Source organism: Salvelinus namaycush, chromosome 8 (genome assembly GCF_016432855.1).
Source record: "Salvelinus namaycush isolate Seneca chromosome 8, SaNama_1.0, whole genome shotgun sequence".
In the NCBI taxonomy this organism is placed as follows: domain Eukaryota; kingdom Metazoa; phylum Chordata; class Actinopteri; order Salmoniformes; family Salmonidae; genus Salvelinus; species Salvelinus namaycush.
The window spans coordinates 2,794,124-2,817,122 of NC_052314.1; positions in this window are offsets into that span (position 1 = coordinate 2,794,124).

The following is a 22,999-nucleotide window of genomic DNA, read 5'->3' on the forward strand; positions in this document are numbered from 1 at the left end:
CTGGGTACTGAACCTTTAAATGTAGTATAGTACTGGATACTGAACCTTTAAATGTAGTATAGTACTGGATACTGAACCTTTAAATGTAGTATGGTCCTGGATACTGATGTAGTATAGTACTGGGTACTGAACCTTTAAATGTAGTATAGTACTGGGTACTGAACCTTTAAATGTAGTATAGTACTGGATACTGAACCTTTAAATGTAGTATAGTACTGGATACTGAACCTTTAAATGTAGTATAGTACTGGATACTGAACCTTTAAATGTATTATAGTACTGGGTACTGAACCTTTAAATGTATTATAGTACTGGATACTGAACCTTTAAATGTATTATAGTACTGGGTACTGAACCTTTAAATGTAGTATAGTACTGGGTACTGAACCTTTAAATGTAGTATAGTACTGGATACTGAACCTTTAAATGTAGTATGGTCCTGGATACTGATGTAGTATAGTACTGGGTACTGAAACTTTAAATGTAGTATAGTACTGGGTACTGAACCTTTAAATGTAGTATAGTACTGGATACTGAACCTTTAAATGTAGTATAGTACTGGGTACTGAACCTTTAAATGTAGTATAGTACTGGATACTGAACCTTTAAATGTAGTATAGTACTGGATACTGAACCTTTAAATGTAGTATGGTCCTGGATACTGATGTAGTATAGTACTGGGTACTGAACCTTTAAATGTAGTATAGTACTGCATACTGAACCTTTAAATGTATTATAGTACTGGGTACTGAACCTTTAAATGTATTATAGTACTGGATACTGAACCTTTAAATGTATTATAGTACTGGGTACTGAACCTTTAAATGTAGTATAGTACTGGATACTGAACCTTTAAATGTAGTATAGTACTGGATACTGAACCTTTAAATGTAGTATAGTACTGGGTACTGAACCTTTAAATGTAGTATAGTACTGGATACTGCTGTGGTAATTTCCTGTATTACTCAATGATGAGAGAGCCAACCACACACAAGTCAGAGTTATATTATAAAGTACATCTTTAATATATATATATAAGCTTCACCAAAGCCCTTTTTTGACTCTCAGATCAATTCAGTGTCTATAAATGAATTCTCTGAGAGTGCTTACAAAACAATTCTTAGTTTCATTTATAGCCAAGATACACCCCTCTCAACTTACAAAGAATCCTTTACCCGAAAGAGGAGTATCCTATCGCTAGACAGCATCAGCTATAAATCATCGTTCAGTTTGGTCTCCCAAGACAAGGTTTCAATCTCATGCTTGGTATTTCCCTGTCTACCAAAACCTTACCTCATCCAATGGCATATATCAATTGTCATTTGAGATACTCCCATCTCAAAATACACCCCCTCCTGGATAAGCTCAGAAAAGACAGTGAGCCTCTTAGGTCATATACTAGATCAAGATAAGGGCAACCTCAGAGGGGAAATACAATGGTTCCAAACACTGCCAAACTCCTTCCCCCTATGAGAAAAGTAGGGAGTGACTGGCGTACAGACATTGTATGAGATAACTAACTGGTTCCCCATTAATAACGCCGTCCCGTCACATGGTTTAAGATTATAGTTACAGACACATTCATAAGAAAACAACATTCCACTCTGTCCTCCTCCCCTTCTGATATTCTACATAGCACCACATTGTTTAACAGATACATTGACTTATGAAGACAAGCCTGACCTCTCCCCTCTCTGGCCCCAAGTTAATAAGCCCTATCACAGAAGGGGAAAATGCACTGCCAACCCTATAGTCCAAAGGGCACCATTCTAATGACAAGTATCTCACAAGCATATGATGAAAATAACATCTTATCTAATCTATGTTACTTAGCTAAATCTGATTCTGCCACGACAATACTGATGTAGTATAGTACTGGGTACTGAACCTTTAAATGTATTATAGTACTGGATACTGAACCTTTAAATGTATTATAGTACTGGATACTGAACCTTTAAATGTATTAAATTACTGGGTACTGAACCTTTAAATGTATTATAGTACTGGATACTGAACCTTTAAATGTAGTATAGTACTGGGTACTGAACCTTTAAATGTAGTATAGTACTGGATACTGAACCTTTTTTTTTTTACATTGGATAAAAGTAGAGACTCAGAGCTACAAATGATATGTCATACACAGCATTTTTGAGGAACAATGGGAAAGTAAATCTACTTTGAACGTTGATACACTTGTAAACTCACTTTTGAGATAAGGGCCTTTCAATGTCTTGGTACCTATTAGAGATTTCTCCTTCGTCTACAGTCTACTGGATTGTCGCCCCATCAAATACTTACAGGAAGGCCGATGAAGATGGACAACGTGCCTGTGAAGCAGGCCCAGCTTACATTGACGGTTGTGGACGACCAGATGGTAAAGTATATGATAGAAGTTCTTAACAAAACTCTGAAGTCTATCTATATACAGGTGAGAGCTGCCCTGCCCGAGCCAAAGCGAGGACAGCTGCAGAAGATCTCCCCTGGTGACTGGATAATGGTGTTGGATCTGAGACAAACGCACTGGCACCAACCTCGGTGGAGGGGACCATACCAGGTGCTGCTGACCACCCTAACTCCAGTCAGAATCGCTGAGAGAGGGATACCTGGATCCACGTGTCCCACTGTAGGAGAGTACCAACCACAGAAGAGGAAGATGGCCCCGCCACTGTGTACCACGTTTTATTTTGTTTATTTTCTCTATTGGTAAGGTGCCAGAAGGACACACTCTACAGACCGATGTTGATAAATTGAGAAAGACTGAGCCAGAGACCCTAGTGACAGAAGAAGGTCCCAAGCCAAAGGGACCGACGTAAGTCTGGAGTAAAGGGCCAGAAGTTAGAAGCAGCAGACAGGGGAGGGCATTGAAGGACCCCCCCCCCCCCCCCCCCCTGTGGAAGAACAGCACAATTTATTTCTGAGTAGAGCTGAGTTGGTGGCTAAAGCAACAGTTGGTGAGAGGCCATGTTGTGTCTGTGGGCTTCCTCATCAAGGGAGAAGCAAGGGACTACCATATATGGGGTTCCCCTGGGAGTGAATTACACCCTAACACGGAACCCAAACCGTGTGCGCCATCGTGCGCTATCGTGCATACATTTATTTTGTCCCCCTACACCAAACGCAATCACGACACGCAAATCAAAACAAACTCTGAACCACTTACATTAATTTGGGGACAGGTCGAAAAGCATTAAATATGTATGGCAATTTAGCTAGTTAGCTTGCACTTGCTAGCTAATTTGTCCTATTTAGCTAGCTTGCAGTTGCTAGCTAATTTGTCCTGGGATATAAACATTGAGTTGTTATTTTACCTGAAATGCACAAGGTCCTCTACTCCGACAATTAACCCACACATAAAACGGCCAACCGAATCGTTTCTAGTCATCTCTCCTCCTTCCAGGCTTTTTCATCTTTAAACTTATATGGTGATTGGCATCTACACTTTTACCACGACAACCGGCAAAACATTTCGTCTTTCATTCACCCACGTGGGTATAACCAATGAGGAGATGGCACGTGGGTACCTGCTTCTATAAACCAATGAGGAGATGGGAGAAGCAGGATTTGCAGCGCGATATGTGTCAGAAATAGAAAGGAGTTCTATTTTAGCCCTTGGCATCGCAGACGATCGTTGGCGCTCGCGAGCAGTGTGGGTGCAATAATTGAATAACATGGATTTCTAAATTTATTTTGCGACGCTCGCGCAAGCGACGTGTCCGGTCTGGTCAGCATGTAAGTGTGATGTCATTCCTGCCCTTTATCACCTATCCCCCAAAGAGATGACATGACCTTTTACCAGATGTATAAAGCCCCCAAGCTCTGTGATGCTTCTGCACGTCCTGATAATTGCAGTAACCCCCCTATCCCTATTGTGGGTTCTCTGGTAGCCCCCTGGTGGCCCCTGGTGGCCCCCCGGTGTATTACAGGTGAAGGAAGTAATCATGTAGGAGAGACAGCCTGTACTCTGGACCAAGACGGTTTGTTCGGGGCCTGGGGATGACAGAGAGCCCAGTGGGTTATGGTTGGGTTAGTTTTCCTGGTTGGTATTATGATGCTAGTCTGTTGGAAAGTGATCTGTTCATCTTTAGCTTCTCGTATGACTGCAGTTTTGATGTTTAATGCCAGGCAATGACTGTGATGATCAGCTGTGTTTTCATGAGATGCAGTTCTACCCTGAGGAGTTGAAGAACACAGGAATGAGTGATACTGTGCCTTGTTAAAGTATTTACCAGTAAGGGTACTGGATAAAGAGTTAACTTGTTATGGCTGCAATCCCGATATCATGGATAAGTGTCATCAACAACCGCTGAATAACATAGCGCTACATTCAATAAATATTACTACAAATATTTATATTCATGAAATCACAAGTGCAATATAGGAAAACACAGTTTAGCCTTTTGTTAATCCACCTGTCGTGTCAGATTTTGAAATTATGCTTTTCAGCAAAAGCAATCCAAGCCTTTGTGTAAGTTTATCGATCGCACGACAAAACATTAAGTACACTTAGCATCAGGAAGCTTGGTCACGAAAATCAGAAAAGCAATCAAATTAATCGTTTACCTTTGATGATCTTTGGATGTTTTCACTCACGAGACTCCCAGTTACACAACAAATGTTCCGTTTGTTTCCTAAAGATTATTTTTATATCCAAAATACCTCCGTTTGTTTGTCGCGTTATGTTCAGACATCCACAGGAAAACGCAGACGAAAATTCCAAATAGTTTCCATAATGTCCACAGAAACATGTCAAACGTTTTTTATAATCAATCCTCAGGTTGTTTTTAAAATACATAATCGATAATATATCAACCGCAAATGTCTTTCACAGTAGGAGAGGGGAAAACAATGGCTGTCCAAATTCTGTTGCGCGAGCAAAACTCATGTGACCACTTGACGCAATGTTATCGTTCTGGCTCATTTTTCAAAATGAAAGCCTGAAACTATGTCTGAAGACTGTTGACACCTTGAGGAAGCGATAGGAAAAGGATTCTGGTTCATATCCCTTTAAATCCAGCAAAGGGAGGCTATGGAACATGGAGTTTTCAAAATAGAATCCACTTCCTGTTTTGATTTTCCTCAGGGTTTTGCCTGCAATATCAGTTCTGTTATACTCACAGACAATGTTTTGACAGTTTTGGAAACTTTAGAGTGTTTTCTATCCAATACTAATAATAATATGCATATATTAGCAACTGAGACTGAGGAGCTGTCCATTTACAATGGGCACCTTTTCATCCAAGCTACTCAATACTGCCCCTGCAGCCATAAAAAGTTAAGGCACACTGTGGTTTCCTGGGTGTTCCGTTTTCATTCCAGTTTCTGATTTTAGTATAATTACCTCCTTTTTGATAGACGTGTAATTGCCACGAATTGTGATAAAAGGAGGGAAGTGAGGTGGAATTTTACTATCTCTTTCTGCAGTACAGTATCTCACACTTCTCATACATGTTTGACCTGTTGCATACTGAGAGATGTGCCTGTTGTAGACAGAGGTTTGCTCTCACAAGGTCTGCTCAGTGGGAGTGGAATATTGGCTGAACGCCCAGACTCTGTGGTTGCTAGATGTTCTCTCCTAAGAAGCCGCGCTCTGGGAGCAAACCTGTAGTGACAGTATAAATATGCTGAGGGTGGAAGCACCTCCTCAGAGCTTCTGACTAGCTTGCATTGTGATACCTCATCATCAGCAGAAACTGGCAAGTTAGAACTGTACATGGTATGTGTAGAAGGTTAATGGATTTAAACTCAGTTTCACAACAGATGAGACTTAAATGGAAAAGTTGGTGGCCGACAGGATATTGTGCCTTTAGACGCTTGCTACATTTAATTAAAAACTTCTTAGGGCTGCAATCCAGTTAACGGGATGATATGACAACAGCCAGTGAAAGTGCAGGGCGCCAAATTCAAAACAGAAATCTCATAATTAAAATTCCTCAAACATACATGTATCTTATACCGTTTTAAAGGTAATCTTGTTGTTAACCTTTTATGGCTGCAGGCCGGTGTCGGGCTCAATATGACAACAGCCCGTCCAAGTGCAGGGCGCGAAATTCAAAAGATATTTTTTTTTAATATTTAACTTTCACACATTAACAAGTCCATTACAGCAAATGAAAGATAAACATCTTGTGAATCCAGCCAACATGTCCGATTTTTTAAATGTTTTACAGCGAAAACACCACGTATATTTATGTTAGCTCACCACCAAATAGAAAAAAGCACAGACATTTTTCACAGCACAGGTAGCATGCACAAAACCAACCAAACTAACCAAGAAACAACTTCATCAGATGACAGTCTTATAACATGTTATACAATAAATCTATGTTTTGTTCGAAAAATTTGCATATTTGAGGTATAAATCATAGTTTTACATTGCAGCTACAATCGGAAATAGCACCGAAGCAGCTAGAACAATTACAGAGACCAAATTGAAATACCTAAATACTCATCATAAAACATTTATGAAAAATACATGGTGTACAGCAAATGAAAGACAAACATCTTGTGAATCCAGCCAATATTTCCGATTCTTTAAGTGTTTTACAGCGAAAACACAATATAGCATTATATTAGCTTACCACAATAGCCAAAAACACAACCCATTTATCAGCAGCAAAAGTTAGCGATCGCAAGAAAACAGCAAAAGATATATAGTTTTTCACTAACCTGGACAAACTTCATCAGATGACAGTCCTATAACATCAGGTTATACAATACACTTATGTTTTGTTCGAAAATGTGCATATTTAGAGCTGAAATCCGTGGTTATACATTGGGAAAACTTAGCATCTTTTTCCCAGAATGTCCGGATATATTTCTGACACTCACCTATTCTGACCAAATAACTAATCATAAACGTTACTAAAAAATACTTGTTGTACAGCAAATGATAGATACACTAGTTCTTAATGCAATCGCCGTGTTAGAATTCTAAAAATAACTTCATTACGACATACAGCTTACGTTATAGCGAGACAGCGCCAAAACTCAAGGCGGAAAACACAACAACACATTTTTGACAGAAATAGGAAATAACATCATAAATGGGTCCTACTTTGGTTGAGCTTCCATCAGAATCTTGTACAAGTGGTCCTTTGTCCAGAACAATCGTTGTTTGGATTTAGAATGTCCTTTTTCCCTCTCGAATTTGCAAGCAAAACTTGCCAAGCGGCGCGAAGCTGTCCATCGTCAACAAACGCAGAGAACGGAACACGCCAAAACTCCCGAAAAAAATTTAATAATCTGATTAAACTATATTGAAAAAACATACTTTACGATGATATTGTCACATTTATCAAATAAAATCAAAGCCGGAGATATTTGCCGTCTATAACAAAAGCTTTTCAGAAGCCAATGCGGAAGTCCTTTCCGCGTTTTCCTGAGCAAAGGAAATTGGGGTCCTGTCATTCCAAGCTCTCTCTTTTGACCATAGAAAGAGCTAGAGACCCCATTTCACCTCTCACAGCCTATTGACATCTAGTGAAAGGCGTATGAAGTGCATGTATACTAATAGATTTCAAGCAAACGATTAGGGAGGCCCTGGAACAGAGCCTCGATTTCAGATTTTTCACTTTCTGACAGGAAGTTTGCTGCAAAATGAGTTCTGTTTTACTCACAGATATAATTCAAACGGTTTTAGAAACTTGAGTGTTTTCTATCCAATAGTAATAATAATATGCATATTGTACGAGCAAGAATTGAGTACGAGGCCGTTTGAAATTGCCACCTTTTATCCAAGCTACTCAATACTGCCCCTGCAGCCATAAGAAGTTAATCCCACCACAGTGTACGATTTCAAATAGGCTTTACAGCGGAAGCACCACAAACGATTATGTTAGGTGACCACCAACTCACAGAAAAACCCAGCCATTTTTCCAGCCAAAGAGAGGAGTCACAAAAAACACAAATAGAGATAAAATTAATCACTAACCTTTGATGATCTTCATCAGATTACACTCATAGGACTTCATGTTACACAATACATGTATGTTTTGTTTGATAAAGTTCATATTTATATAAAAAAATCTGAGTTTACATTGGCGCGTTACGTTCACTCGTTCCAAAAACATCCAGTGATTTTGCATAGCCCCATCAATTCAACAGAAATACTCATCATAAATGTAGATGAAAATACAAGTTAACTTCTTCTGGCTGCAAGCCCGGAGCCGGGCACAATATGACAACAGCCACTTCAAGTGCAGGGCGCGAAATTCAAAATATATTTTTTATAAATATTTAACTTTCACACATTAACAAGTCCAATACAGCATATGAAAGATAAACATCTTGTGAATCCAGCCAACATGTCCGATTTTTTAAATGTTTTACAGCGAAAACACCACGTATATTTATGTTAGCTCACCACCAAATACAAAAAAGGACAGACATTTTTCAGAGCACAGGTAGCATGCACAAAGCCAACCTAACTAACCAAGAACCAACCAAACTAACCAAGAAACAACTTCATCAGATGACAGTCTTATAACATGTTATTCAATAAATCTATGTTTTGTTCGAAAAATGTGCATATTTGAGCTTTAAATCAGTTTTACATTGCAGCTACCATCACAGCTACCGTCAGAAATGGCACCGAAGCAGCCAGAGTAATTACAGACACCAACGTCAAATACCTAAATACTCATCATAAAACATTTCTGAAAAATACATGGTGTACAGCAAATGAAAGACAGGCATCTTGTGATTCCAGACAATATTTCCGATTTCTTAAGTGTTTTACAGCGAAAACACAATATAGCATTATATTAGCTTACCACAATAGCCAGAAACACAAGCCATTCCCCAGCAGCAAAAGTTAGCGATCGTAACAAACCAGCAAAAGATATATAATTTTTGACTAACCTTGATAAGCTTCATCAGATGACAGTCCTATAACATCAGGTTATACATACACTTATGTTTTGTTCGAAAATGTGCATATTTAGAGCTGAAATCAGTGGTTATACATTGTGCTAACGTAGCATCTTTTTCCCACAACGTCCGGATATTTTTCTGACACTTTTTCTGACACACATATTCTGACCAAATAACTATTCATAAACATAACTAAAAAATACATGTTGTATAGGAAATGATAGATACACTAGTTCTTAATGCAATCGCCGTGTTAGAATTCTAAAAATAACTTCATTACGATATGCAGTTTACGTTATGGCGAGAGCGTGCCCAAAACCTGGCCGCAAACTACTAGTTCACATGTACGACAGATATATGAAATAACATCATAAAATGGGTCCTACTTTTGCTGATCTTCCATCAGAATGTTGTACAAGGGGTCCTTTGTCCAGAACAATCGTTGTTTGGTTTTAGAACGGCCTTTTTCCCTCTCGATTTAGCAAGCACACTTGCCAAGTGGCGCGAATCTCTCCATCGTCAACAAACTCAGAGAACGGAACACGGCAAAACTCCCGAAAAAATGTCAATAATCTGATTAAACTATATTGAAAAAACATACTTTACGATGATATTGTCACATGTATCAAATAAAATCAAAGCCGGAGATATTAGTCGTCCATAACGACAGCTTATCAGAAGGCAAATCCAGGTCCCTTCTCGCGCTCTCCAGAAAACAGGAAACTGGTGACACGTCATGCCGAAAGCTATTATGCGACCCCAGATCAAGTTACACACTCCATTTCTTCTCTCACTGCCTGTCGACATCTAGTGGAAGACGTATGAAGTGCATCTAAACTAATAAATATCAAGGACTTTAATAGGCAGGCCCTAGAACAGTGCATCGATTTCAGATTTTCCACTTCCTGTCAGGAAGTTTGCTGCAAAGGGAGTTCTGTTTCACTCACAGATATAATTCAAACGGTTTTAGAAACTAGAGAGTGTTTTCTATCCAATAGTAATAATAATATGCATATTGTACGAGTAAGAATTGAGTACGAGGCCGTTTGAAATGGGCACCTTTTATCCGGCTACTCAATACTGCCCCTGCAGCCCAAATAGGTTAAATACATGGAATTATATATATACACCTCTCTTTAATGCAACCGCTGTGTCAGATTTCAAAAAAACTTTACGGAAAAAGCAAACCATGCAATTATCTGAGACAGCGCTCAGAAAATAAATAAAATGATCCGCCATGTTGGAGTCAACAGAAATCAGAAGTCATATTATAAATATTCCCTTACCTTTGATGATCTTCATCAGAATGCACTCCCATGAATCCTAGTTCCACAATAAATGCTTGATTTGTTCGATAATGTCCATTATTTATGTCCAAGTAGCTACTTTTGTTAGCGCGTTTAGTACACAAACGCTCGTGCAGGTCCATCCGAATGTCGGACGAAAACTTCAAAAAGTTATATTACAGGTCGAAGAAACTTGTCAAACTAAGTATAGAATCAATCTTTAGGGTGTTGTTATCATAAATCTTCAATAACGTTCCAACCGGAGAATTCATTTGTGTTTAGAGAAGCCATGGAACGCAGGTCGCTATCATGTGGCACCCCGATGTAAACCCCATCTGGCACCCCAATGGTGGAACAAACTCCCTCACGACGCCAGGTCAGCGGAGTAAATCACCACCTTCCGGAGACACCTGAAACCCCACCTCTTTAAGGAATACCTAGGATAGGATAAAGTAATCCTTCTAACCCCCCCCCCCCCCCCCCCTTAAAAGATTTAGATGCACTATTGTAAAGTGGTTGTTCCACTGGATATCATAAGGTGAATGCACCAATTTGTAAGTCGCTCTGGATAAGAGCGTCTGCTAAATGACTTAAATGTAAATGTAAATGTAATGTGAATTGCGCATGACCAGCCCTTGGCTCTCTGCCAGACACCTGGCTCATTCAGCTCCCATTCAGCCCCACAACACAGTAGAGGCCTCATTCAAGTTTCTAAAGACGGTTGACATCTAGTGGAAGCTCTCGGAAGTGCAACTTCATCCATATCCCACTGTGAATTCAATAGGGGATGAGTTGAAAATCGACCAACCTCAGATTTCTCAGTTCCTGTTTGGATTTCTTCTCAGGTTTCTGCCTGCCATATGAGTTCTGTTATACTCACAGACATCATTCAAACAGTTTTAGAAACTTCAGAGTGTTTTCTATCCAATACTAATAATAATATGCATATATTAGCAACTGGGACTGAGGAGCAGGCCGTTTACTCTGGGCACCTCTGGGCACCTTTCATCCAAGCTACTCAATACTGCCCCTGCAGCCATAAGAAGTTGTCAATCATTGTTAAGGGATGAACAGAAGAGAGGAGTGTAATGGTACATTGTTATTGTATGCGTCCACATAACTGAGTATATGACTACCTTGTGAGACCGTGTGCAACTGTCCTATTATAATCTCCTGTTCTTGGGAGTATAATCCTGTGTTGCAAACCAGCTTGCTCTTGTGTCATTGTATAGATATAAAGAGAACTGAGAGCTCCGTCCATGAACAGAAACTATAAAGATATTTGCTTATCACCCAAGACTGTCAACACACAATCTGTTATTCTCTCTGAGCTCAGAAAGAAAGAATCTTGGTTTGACTTGGACTCTAGCAGATCCTCATCTTTATAATATCCACCCCAGCAGACTCAGACCTGACCAGACTACCACTGACAGTCAAAATGAAAGACATAAAGGTACTGGGGGTAAAGCTTGACCAGACTACCACTGACAGTCAAAATGAAAGACATAAAGGTACTGGGGGTAAAGTTTGACCAGACAACCACTGACAGTCAAAATGACAGACAGAAAGGTACTGGGTGTAAAGTTTGACCAGACTACCACTAACAGTCAGAATGACAGACATAAAGGTACTGGGGGTCAAGTTTGACCAGACTACCACAGACAGTCAAAATGACAGACATAAAGGTACTGGGGGTAAAGCTTGACCAGACTACCACAGACAGTCAAAATGACAGACATAAAGGTACTGGGGTCAAGTTTGACCAGACTACCACAGACAGGCAAAATGACAGACATAAAGGTACTGGGGGTAAAGCTTGACCAGACTACCACAGACAGTCAAAATGACAGACATAAAGGTACTGGGGGTAAAGCTTGACCAGACTACCACAGACAGTCAAAATGACAGACATAAAGGTACTGGGGGTCAAGTTTGACCAGACTACCACAGACAGTCAGAATGACAGACATAAAGGTACTGGGGGTAAAGCTTGACCAGACTACCACAGACAGTCAAAATGACAGACATAAAGGTACTCTGGGTAAAGTTTGACCAGACTACCACTGACAGTCAGAATGACAGACATAAAGGTACTGGGGGTAAAGTTTGACTGGGAGGGAGTAGGGAGTGGTAACTGGAATGGGATTTTAGGGACAGTAAAACAGAGACTGGGCTTTGGGGACTTCAGATTTTTTTTGAGGGCGGGTTTTTTACTGGTGCATTTACTAATCAGTTGTGTTTTTATCCCACAACGAGAGACGCTTTTAGCCATGGACCGGATGGTGTTTTACTTCCTGTGGGAAAGCAGGTGGGAGAGCCTGAGGGAGGTGGTGAAGAGGCCCAGGTTCAAGGGCAGCCACTACACAGAGTTACACTGGGCAGCCACTACACAGAGTTACACTGGGCAGCCACTACACAGAGTTACACTGGGCAGCCACAACACAGAGTTACACTGGGCAGCCACTACACAGAGTTACACTGGGCAGGCTCAACACAGCGTTACACTGGGCAGCCACTACACAGAGTTACACTGGGCAGCCACTACACAGAGTTACACTGGGCAGCCACAACACAGCGTTACACTGGGCAGCCACTACACAGAGTTACACTGGGCAGCCACTACACAGAGTTACACTGGGCAGCCACTACACAGAGTTACACTGGGCAGCCACTACACAGAGTTACACTGGGCAGCCACTACACAGAGTTACACTGGGCAGCCACTACACAGAGTTACACTGGGCAGCCACTACACAGAGTTACACTGGGCAGCCACTACACAGAGTTACACTGGTCAGCCACAACACAGAGTTATACTGGGCAGCCACTACACAGAGTTACACTGGGCAGCCACTACACAGAGTTACACTGGGCAGCCACTACACAGAGTTACACTGGGCAGCCACTACACAGAGTTACACTGGGCAGCCACTACACAGAGTTACACTGGGCAGCCACTACACAGAGTTACACTGGGCAGCCACTACACAGAGTTACACTGAGCAGCCGCTACACAGTTACACTGGGCACCACTCTGTTCTCTCTCTTGTGCAGGAACGGGAACCAGTGTGTCCAGTGCGCGGGCTTGCTATAGGTGAGCCTACAACGGTTTTGCGCAATGTGGCCTGTCCTGCTCTGCTGAACCGGCACCGGGACCTGTCCTGGATGGTCGCCCATGAGGACATCCGCATGCCCCTGACCAGGCTGTGGCCAAGACAAGTTGGTTAGATACTTGCTCTAGGAGTGAAGAGCCACCAGGGACCTGTGGAAGGAAGCAGGCCCCCTGATCTCCCTGTCTGCCAGCAGGGAAGGACCCAACACCTTAGTTTGTGCTGTATGGGGTGGGCCAAAGCCCTGTTCTCACCCGCACGTGTCTGAATGATGCACTGTGGTCCTCCTGCATCCTGCTGGTAGCAAAACAAGTAGAGACGACCCCCCAGGCCGTGGCTTTGATCTCCACGGAAGCCCTGGGGTGGTACAGACAACAGGGGGCCTCGACCCCAGACGAAGGGTCCCCCACAACAACTAAGGTCCCAGCAGCCACGGCCTGACAGCGCTGCAGCGCCTAGGGGAGGGATCTCCTAGGGGAGGGATCTCCTAGGGGAGGGATCTCCTAGGGGAGGGATCTCCTAGGGGAGGGATCTCCTAGGGGAGGGATCTCCTAGGGGACCTGAAGGACGGGGACGGAGTAGACTCAGAAGAGCAGGAGGAGGTGAGTTTGATAAGGACCCCGTTCCTGCACAAAGGACTGAAGACAGCTTTATAACAAGTGACTTAACAAAGTGACTCTTAAAAATGTTTACTCTTGTTTTAATCATATGTGCATATTTTTCTATGGCTTTTACAAATTGGATATATATACAGTTGTGGCCAAAAGTTTTGAGAATGACACAAATATACATTTTCTCAAAGTCTGCTGCCTCAGTTTGTATGATGGCAATTTGCATATACTCCAGAATGTTATGAAGGGTGATCAGATGAATTGCAATTAATTCCAAAGTCCCTCTTTGCCATGCAAATGAACTGAATCCCCAAAAAACATTTCCACTGCATTTCAGCCCTGTCACAAAAGGACCAGCTGACATAATTTCAGTGATTCTCTCATTAACACAGGCGTGAGTGTTGACGAGGACAAGGCTGGAGATCACTCTGTCATGCTGATTGAGTGGGAATAACAGACTGGAAGATTCAAAAGGAGAGTGGTGCTTGGAATCATTTTTCTTCCTCTGTAAACCATGGTTACCTGCAAGGAAACATGTGCCGTCATCATTGCTTTGCACAAAAAGGGCTTCACAGGCAAGGATATTGCTGCCAGTAAAATTGCACCTAAATCAACCATTTATCGGATCATCAAGAACTTCAAGGAGAGCGGTTCAATTGTTGTGAAGAAGGCTTCAGGGCGACCAAGAAAATCCAGCAAGCGCCAGGACCGTCTCCTAAAGTTGATTCAGCTGCGGGATCGGGGCACCACCAGTACAGAGCTTGCTCAGGAATGGCAGTAAGCAGGTGTGAGTGCATCTGCACGCACAGTGAGGCGAAGACTTTTGGAGGATGGCCTGGTGTCAAGAAGGGCAGCAAAGAAGCCACTTCTCTCCAGGAAAAACATCAGGGACAGACTGATATGCTGCAAAACGTACAGGGATTGGACTGCTGAGGACTGGGGTAAAGTCATTTTCTCTGATAAATCCCCTTTCCGATTGTTTTGGGCATCTTGAAAAAAGCTTGTCCGGAGAAGACAAGGTGAGCACTACCATCAGTCCTGTGTCATGCCAACAGTAAAGCATCCTGAGACCATTCATGTGTGGGGTTGCTTCTCAGCCAAGGGAGTGGGCTCACTCACAATTTTGCCTAAGAACACAACCATGAATAACGAATGGTACCAACACATCCTCCGAGAGCAACTTCTCCCAACCATCCAGGAACAGTTTGGTGATGAACAATGCCTTTTCCAGCATGATGGAGGACCTTGCCATAAGGCAGAAGTGATAACTAAGTGGCTCGGGGAACAAACATTGATATTTTGGGTCCATGGCCAGGAAACTCCCCAGACCTTAATCCCATTGAGAACTTGTGGTCAATCCTCAAGAGGCGGGTCGACAAACAAAACCCCACAAATTCTGACAAACTCCAAGCATTGATTATGCAAGAATGGGCTGCCATCAGTCAGGATGTGGCCCAGAAGTTAATTGACAGCATGCCAGTGCTGATTGCAGAGGTCTTAAAAAAGAAGGGTCAACACTGCAAATATTGACTCTTTGCATCATCTTCATGTAATTGTCAATAAAAGCCTTTGACACTTATGAAATGCTTGTAATTATACCTCAGTATTCCACAGTAACATCTGACAAAAAATATCTAAAGACACTGAAGCAGCAAACTTTGTGGAAAATAATATTTGTGTCATTCTCAAAACTTTTGGCTACGACTGTACTTCTGTTTTTGGTTGTTTTATTGTTTTAAGAACTCATACTTTTAACAATTGTAAAAATATATATCTGAGCTGTTTTAATGAAATTGTGTTAATAAAAACTTTTCCAAAAGAAATATTGCAGAGCACAAAATAATAAATGCTAGATAGATAATGCTGTATTGATAGTCCATACTGGACTTTACTATGGTTCTACATACAGTATCTGTATTGATAGTCCATACTGGACTTTACTATGGTTCTACATACATTATCTGTATTGATAGTCCATACTGGACTTTACTATGGTTCTACATACATTATCTGTATTGATAGTCCATACTGGTCTTTACTATGGTTCTACATACAGTATCTGTATTGATAGTGTATACTGGACTTTACTATGGTTCTACATACAGTATCTGTATTGATAGTCCATACTGGACATTACTATGGTTCTACATACATTATCTGTATTGATAGTCCATACTGGTCTTTACTATGGTTCTACATACAGTATCTGTATTGATAGTGTATACTGGACTTTACCATGGTTCTACATACAGTATCTGTATTGATAGTCCATACTGGGCTTTACTATGGTTCTACATACAGTATCTGTATTGATAGTCCATACTGGGCTTTACTATGGTTCTACATACAGTATCTGTATTGATAGTCCATACTGGACTTTACTATGGTTCTACATACAGTACCTGTATTGATAGTCCATACTGGACTTTACTATGGTTCTACATACATTATCTGTATTGATAGTCCATACTGGTCTTTACTATGGTTCTACATACAGTATCTGTATTGATAGTGTATACTGGACTTTACTATGGTTCTACATACAGTATCTGTATTGATAGTCCATACTGGTCTTTACTATGGTTCTACATACAGTACCTGTATTGATAGTCCATACTGGTCTTTACTATGGTTCTACATACAGTACCTGTATTGATAGGACATACTGGTCTTTACTATGGTTCTACATACAGTACCTGTATTGATAGTCCATAGTGGACTTTACTATGGTTCTACATACAGTATCTGTATTGATAGTCCATACTGGGCTTTACTATGGTTCTACATACATTATCTGTATTGATAGTGTATACTGGTCTTTACTATGGTTCTACATACAGTACCTGTATTGATAGTCCATACTGGACTTTACTATGGTTCTACATACAGTATCTGTATTGATAGTCCATACTGGGCTTTACTATGGTTCTACATAGAGTACCTGTATTGATAGTCCATACTGGTCTTTACTATGGTTCTACATACAGTACCTGTATTGATAGGACATACTGGTCTTTACTATGGTTCTACATACAGTACCTGTATTGATAGTCCATAGTGGACTTTACTATGGTTCTACATACAGTATCTGTATTGATAGTCCATACTGGGCTTTACTATGGTTCTACATACAGTATCTGTATTGATAGTCCATACTGGTCTTTACTATGGTTCTACATACAGTACCTGTATTGATAGTCCATACTAGGCTTTACTATGGTTCTACATACAGTATCTGTATTGATGAGCTTTACTATGGTTCTACATACAGTATCTGTATTGACAGTCCATACTGGACTTTACTATGGTTCTACATACAGTACCTGTATTGACAGTCCATACAGGGCTTTACTATGGTTCTACATACAGTACCTGTATTGATAGTCCATACTGGTCTTTACTATGGTTCTACATACAGTACCTGTATTGACAGTCCATACAGGGTTTTACTATGGTTCTACATACAGTATCTGTATTGATAGTCCATACTGGTCTTTACTATGGTTCTACATACAGTATCTGTATTGATAGTCCATACTGGACTTTACTATGGTTCTACATACAGTATCTGTATTGACAGTCCATACTGGACTTTACTATGGTTCTACATACAGTACCTGTATTGACAGTCCATACTGGACTACTATGGTTCTACATACAGTACCTGTATTGACAGTCCATACAGGGCTTTACTATGGTTCTACATACAGTATCTGTACCTGGAGAGTTTCTGCTCACGTATTCCTTTATCTCCACAACTTTATCTGATTCTCTCTCGCTTTCCCACTTCCCTTCATGGATTTAAAGGAAATGACTGGTATATGTAAACTCCCTCTACCCCATGTCAACACCAATCCAATGCTTTTACATTTGTGAGGAGTAGTGAAGTAATTCTCCACTTCAGGAGGAATGAGAGATTATTGGGACTACCCCATGGAGTGATGATAGAGGGATGTGAAAGAGGAGAGAGGTAATGGTTGTACTCCCCCATGGAGTGATGATAGAGGGATGTGAAAGAGGAGAGAGGTAATGGTTTTACTCCCCCATGGAGTGATGCTAGAGGGATGTGAAAGAGGAGAGAGGTAATGGTTGGACTGGACTTATTTATTCCCTCATTACTGACTTATTCTTTTTCTTTTAACATAACTGAGGTTTAGAAAATAATTATATTCAAATAATTATTATTGTATTATAGTAAACCTGTATTAAAATGTACAGTTCATTCCATAGCTAAACATGGGAAATGCTCACTTCCTCCCATAAGAGTCATTGAAGCTGGATGAGAAAGGATCCTACCTTCACCGGGGATATTTGTTGGACCCATCACAACAGGTGAAGAGGGCCTCGTTGTTCAGCTGCACAAAGAAATCCAGGGACTGCAGTGTGCTCCAGTCTCCAGCAGGGGGCAGTTAAACCCTATGGACCTGAAAGGGAACGAGATGCAAAAATCAAAAGCGAATTTAAGTTTATTTCCACAGATACATGAGTCGTATTCACTAGGCAACAAACTAAAGAAAATTCACTGAAACAGGGCGGGACTAACTGGACTTAAAATAAAAGTATGCTTCTGTTGCAAAAGCTGTTGCTACAAGTGTGCCCTAACGAACTTTACCCTGGATTGAAATACTACACTGAAAAAAAATATAAACGCAACATGTAAACTGTTGGTCCCATGTTTCATGAGCTGAAATGAAAGATCCCAAAATGTTTGCATACGTACAAAAAGCTTATTTCTCTCAAATTGTGTGAACAAATTTGTTTACATCCCTGTTAGTGAACATTTCTCCCTTGCTAAAATAATCCATGCACCTGACAGGTGTGGCATATCAAGAAGCTGATTAAACAGAATGATCACTACACAGGTGCACCTTGTCCTGGGAACAATAAAAGGCCTAGTGGTTAGAGCGTTGGTGTAACGGGTGTCCTCCTCCTCTTCAGACGAAGAGGAGGAGTAGGGATTGGACCAAAGTGCAGCGTGATATTTGGACATAATGAAGTTTATTAAAGTACAGACGAAAACCGACAAAACACTTCAACAAACTACAAAATAAGAAAACGACGTAGACAGACCTGAACATGGAACTTACATAAATGCACGAAGAACTCACGAACAGGAACGGACTACATCAAACGAACGAACAAACCGAAACAGTCCCGTGTGGTGCAACATACACAAACACAGAAGACAATCACCCACAAACAAACAGTGTGAACAGCCTACCTTTATATGGTTCTCAATCAGAGGAAACGTCAAACACCTGTCCCTGATTGAGAACCATATAAGGCTAATTACACCTGACCTAAACATAGAAACACAAAACATAGAATGCCCACCCCAACTCACGCCCTGACCAACTAAACACATACAAAATTAACAGAAAACAGGTCAGGAACGTGACAGAAACCCCCCCTCAAGGTGCGAACTCCGGACGCACCACCAAAAGTCTAGGGGAGGGTCTGGGTGGGCATCTGTCCACGGTGGCGGCTCAGGCTCTGGGCGTGGTCCCCATCCCACCATAGTCAATCCCCGCTTTCGTATCCCCCTCTCAATGACCACCCTCCAAATAAACCCACCTAAATTAAGGGGCATCACCGGGATAAGGGGCATCACCGGGATAAGGGGCATCACCGGGATAAGGGGCAGCACCGGGATAAGGGGCAGCTCCGGACTAAGGGGCATCACCAGACTAAGGGGCATCACCAGACTAAGGGGCATCACCAAGATAAGGAGCAGCTCCGGACTGAGGGACGGCAGCTCCGGACTGAGGGACGGCAGCTCCGGACTGAGGGACGGCAGCTCCGGACTGAGGGACGGCAGCTCCGGACTGAGGGACGGCGGATCCTGGCTGGCTGGCTCTGGCGGATCCTGGCTGGCTGGCTCTGGCGGATCCTGGCTGGCTGGCTCTGGCGGATCCTGGCTGGCTGGCTCTGGCGGATCCTGGCTGGCTGGCTCTGGCGGATCCTGGCTGGCTGGCTCTGGCGGATCCTGGCTGGCTGGCTCTGGCGGATCCTGGCTGGCTGGCTCTAGCGGATCCTGGCTGGATGACGGCTCTGGCGGATCCTGGCTGGATGACGGCTCTGGCTGGTCATGGCTGGATGACGGCTCTGGCTGGTCATGGCTGGATGACGGCTCTGGCTGGTCATGGCTGGATGACGGCTCTGGCTGGTCATGGCTGGATGACGGCTCTGGCTGGTCATGGCTGGATGACGGCTCTGGCTGGTCATGGCTGGATGACGGCTCTGGCTGGTCATGGCTCGCTGACGGCTCTGGCTGGTCATGGCTCGCTGACGGCTCTGGCTGATCCTGTCTGGCGGAAGGCTGTGGCTGATCCTGTCTGGCAGAAGGCTCTGGCTGATCCTGTCTGGCGGAAGGCTCTGGCTGATCCTGTCTGGCGGAAGGCTCTGGCTGATCCTGTCTGGCGGAAGGCTCTGGCTGATCCTGTCTGGCGGAAGGCTCTGGCTGATCCTGTCTGGCGGAAGGCTCTAGCGGCTCCTGTCTGGCGGAAGGCTCTAGCGGCTCCTGTCTGGCGGAAGGCTCTAGCGGCTCCTGTCTGGCGGAAGGCTCTAGCGGCTCCTGTCTGGCGGAAGGCTCTAGCGGCTCCTGTCTGGCAGATGGCTCTGAAGGCTCATGGCAGACGGGCGGCTTTGCAGGCTCAGTACAGACGGGCGGCTTTGCAGGCTCAGTACAGACGGGCGGCTTTGAAGGCTCAGTACAGACGGGCGGCTTTGAAGGCTCAGTACAGACGGGCAGTTCATGCGGCGCTTGGCAGACGGACAGTTCAGACGGCGTTGGGCAGACGGGCAGTTCAGGCGCCGTTGGGCAGACGGGCAGTTCAGGTGCCGTTGGGCAGACGGGCAGTTCAGGCGCCGCTGGGCAAACGGGCAGTTCAGGCGCAGCTGGGCAGACGGCAGACTATGGCCGGCTGAGACGCACTGTAGGCCTGGTGCGTGGTACCGGAACTGGAGGTACCGGGCTAAAGACACGCACCTTCAGGCTAGTGCGGGGAGCAGCAACAGGGCACACTGGACTCTCAAGGCGTACTATAGGCCTGGTGCGTGGTACCGGCACTGGTGGTACCGGGCTGAGGGCACGCACATCAGGGCGAGTACGGGGAGAAGGAACAGTGCGTACAGGGCTCTGGAGACGCACAGGAGGCTTGATGCGTGGTGCCGGAACTGGAGGCACTGGGCTGGAGACACGCACCACAGGGAGAGTGCGTGGAGGAGGAACAGGGCACACTGAGTTCTCGAGGCGCACTATAGAACTGGTGCGTGGTACCGGGACTGGTGGTACCGGGCTGAGGGCACGCACCTCAGGGCGAGTGCGGGGAGAATGATCAGTGCGTACAGGGCTCTGGAGACGCACAGGAGGCTTGATGCGTGGTGCCAGCACTGGTGGTACTGGGCTGGGAACACGTATCTCAGGGCTAGTGCGGGGAGCAGTAACAGGACGCACAGGAGGCTTGGTGCGTGGTGTAGGCACTGTCTTAACCAGACGGCTTGCACGCACCTCAGGACGAGTATGGAGAGCTGTTCCCAGTGACATTAACTCACCAACACGTTCATTCGGACGGATGCCGTGCCTCATGCACCAAACCAGTACATCCCTCATATCTTTCTCCTCCAATTTCTCCATTAACTCTTTTACTGTCTCTGCGTCACTCACCTCCAAATCCGCCCTCACCGGCTCCTTATGTAAAGCAGGAGGAGTTTGCTCAAGTCTCCTGACTGACCCAACTACATTCCCCGAGAGCCCCCCCCCAAGAAATTTTTGGGTTTGACTTGCGGGCTTCCAGCCTTGTTTCCGTGCTGCCTCCTCATATCGCCGTCTCTCAGCTTCCGCTGCCTCCAGCTCAGCTTTGGGACGGCGATATTCTCCTGGTTGAGCCCAGGGTCCCTTTCCGTCCAATATTTCCTCCCAAGTCCACGAGTCCTGGTTTCTTTGCCGCTGTTGTTGGTTCCTCTCACGCTGCTTGATCCTTGTTTGGTGGGTGATTCTGTAACGGGTGTCCTCCTCCTCTTCAGACGAAGAGGAGGAGTAGGGATTGGACCAAAGTGCAGCGTGATATTTGGACATAATGAAGTTTATTAAAGTACAGACGAAAACCGACAAAACACTTCAACAAACTACAAAATAAGAAAACGACGTAGACAGACCTGAACATGGAACTTACATAAATGCACGAAGAACTCACGAACAGGAACGGACTACATCAAACGAACGAACAAACCGAAACAGTCCCGTGTGGTGCAACATACACAAACACAGAAGACAATCACCCACAAACAAACAGTGTGAACAGCCTACCTTTATATGGTTCTCAATCAGAGGAAACGTCAAACACCTGTCCCTGATTGAGAACCATATAAGGCTAATTACACCTGACCTAAACATAGAAACACAAAACATAGAATGCCCACCCCAACTCACGCCCTGACCAACTAAACACATACAAAAATAACAGAAAACAGGTCAGGAACGTGACAGTTGGACTAGTATCCAAAAGGTTGCAAGATTGAATCCCCAAACTGACAAGGTAAAAATCTGTCGTTCTGCCCCTGAACAAGGCAGTTAACCCACTGTTCCTAGGCCGTCATTGAAAATAAGAATTTGTTCTTAACTTTTTATGGCTGCAGGGGCAGTATTGAGTAGCTCTGTTTAAGGTGCCCATTTCAAACGGCCTCGTACTCAATTCTTGCTCGTACAATATGCATATTATTGTTATTATTGGATAGAAAACACTCTCTAGTTTCTATAGCCGTTTGAATTATGTCTCTGAGTGGAACAGAACTCATTCTACAGCACTTTTCCTGATATGGAGTGAGATTTCAGAAATCTTGGACTCTGGTCCCAGGTCAGTTTTAAAGTCCCTGTAAATGCTATGAGGATACAAACACTGCCCACGCCTTCCTCTAGATGTCAGTAAGAGGTGACAATTTGAATGGAGTCGATTGCGCAATCAGGGCCTGTATAAAAGGCCAAAGACCGGATGTACCGTTCTTTTCCTGCTGCGCCTGACGCACGATGTACGTCGGACCTGCTCTCTTTCCAAGCTTGGGTTTAGCCAGTAATATATCACCGGTCATGTTTTTACTCGTTATAGGTGTTAAAAACATCATA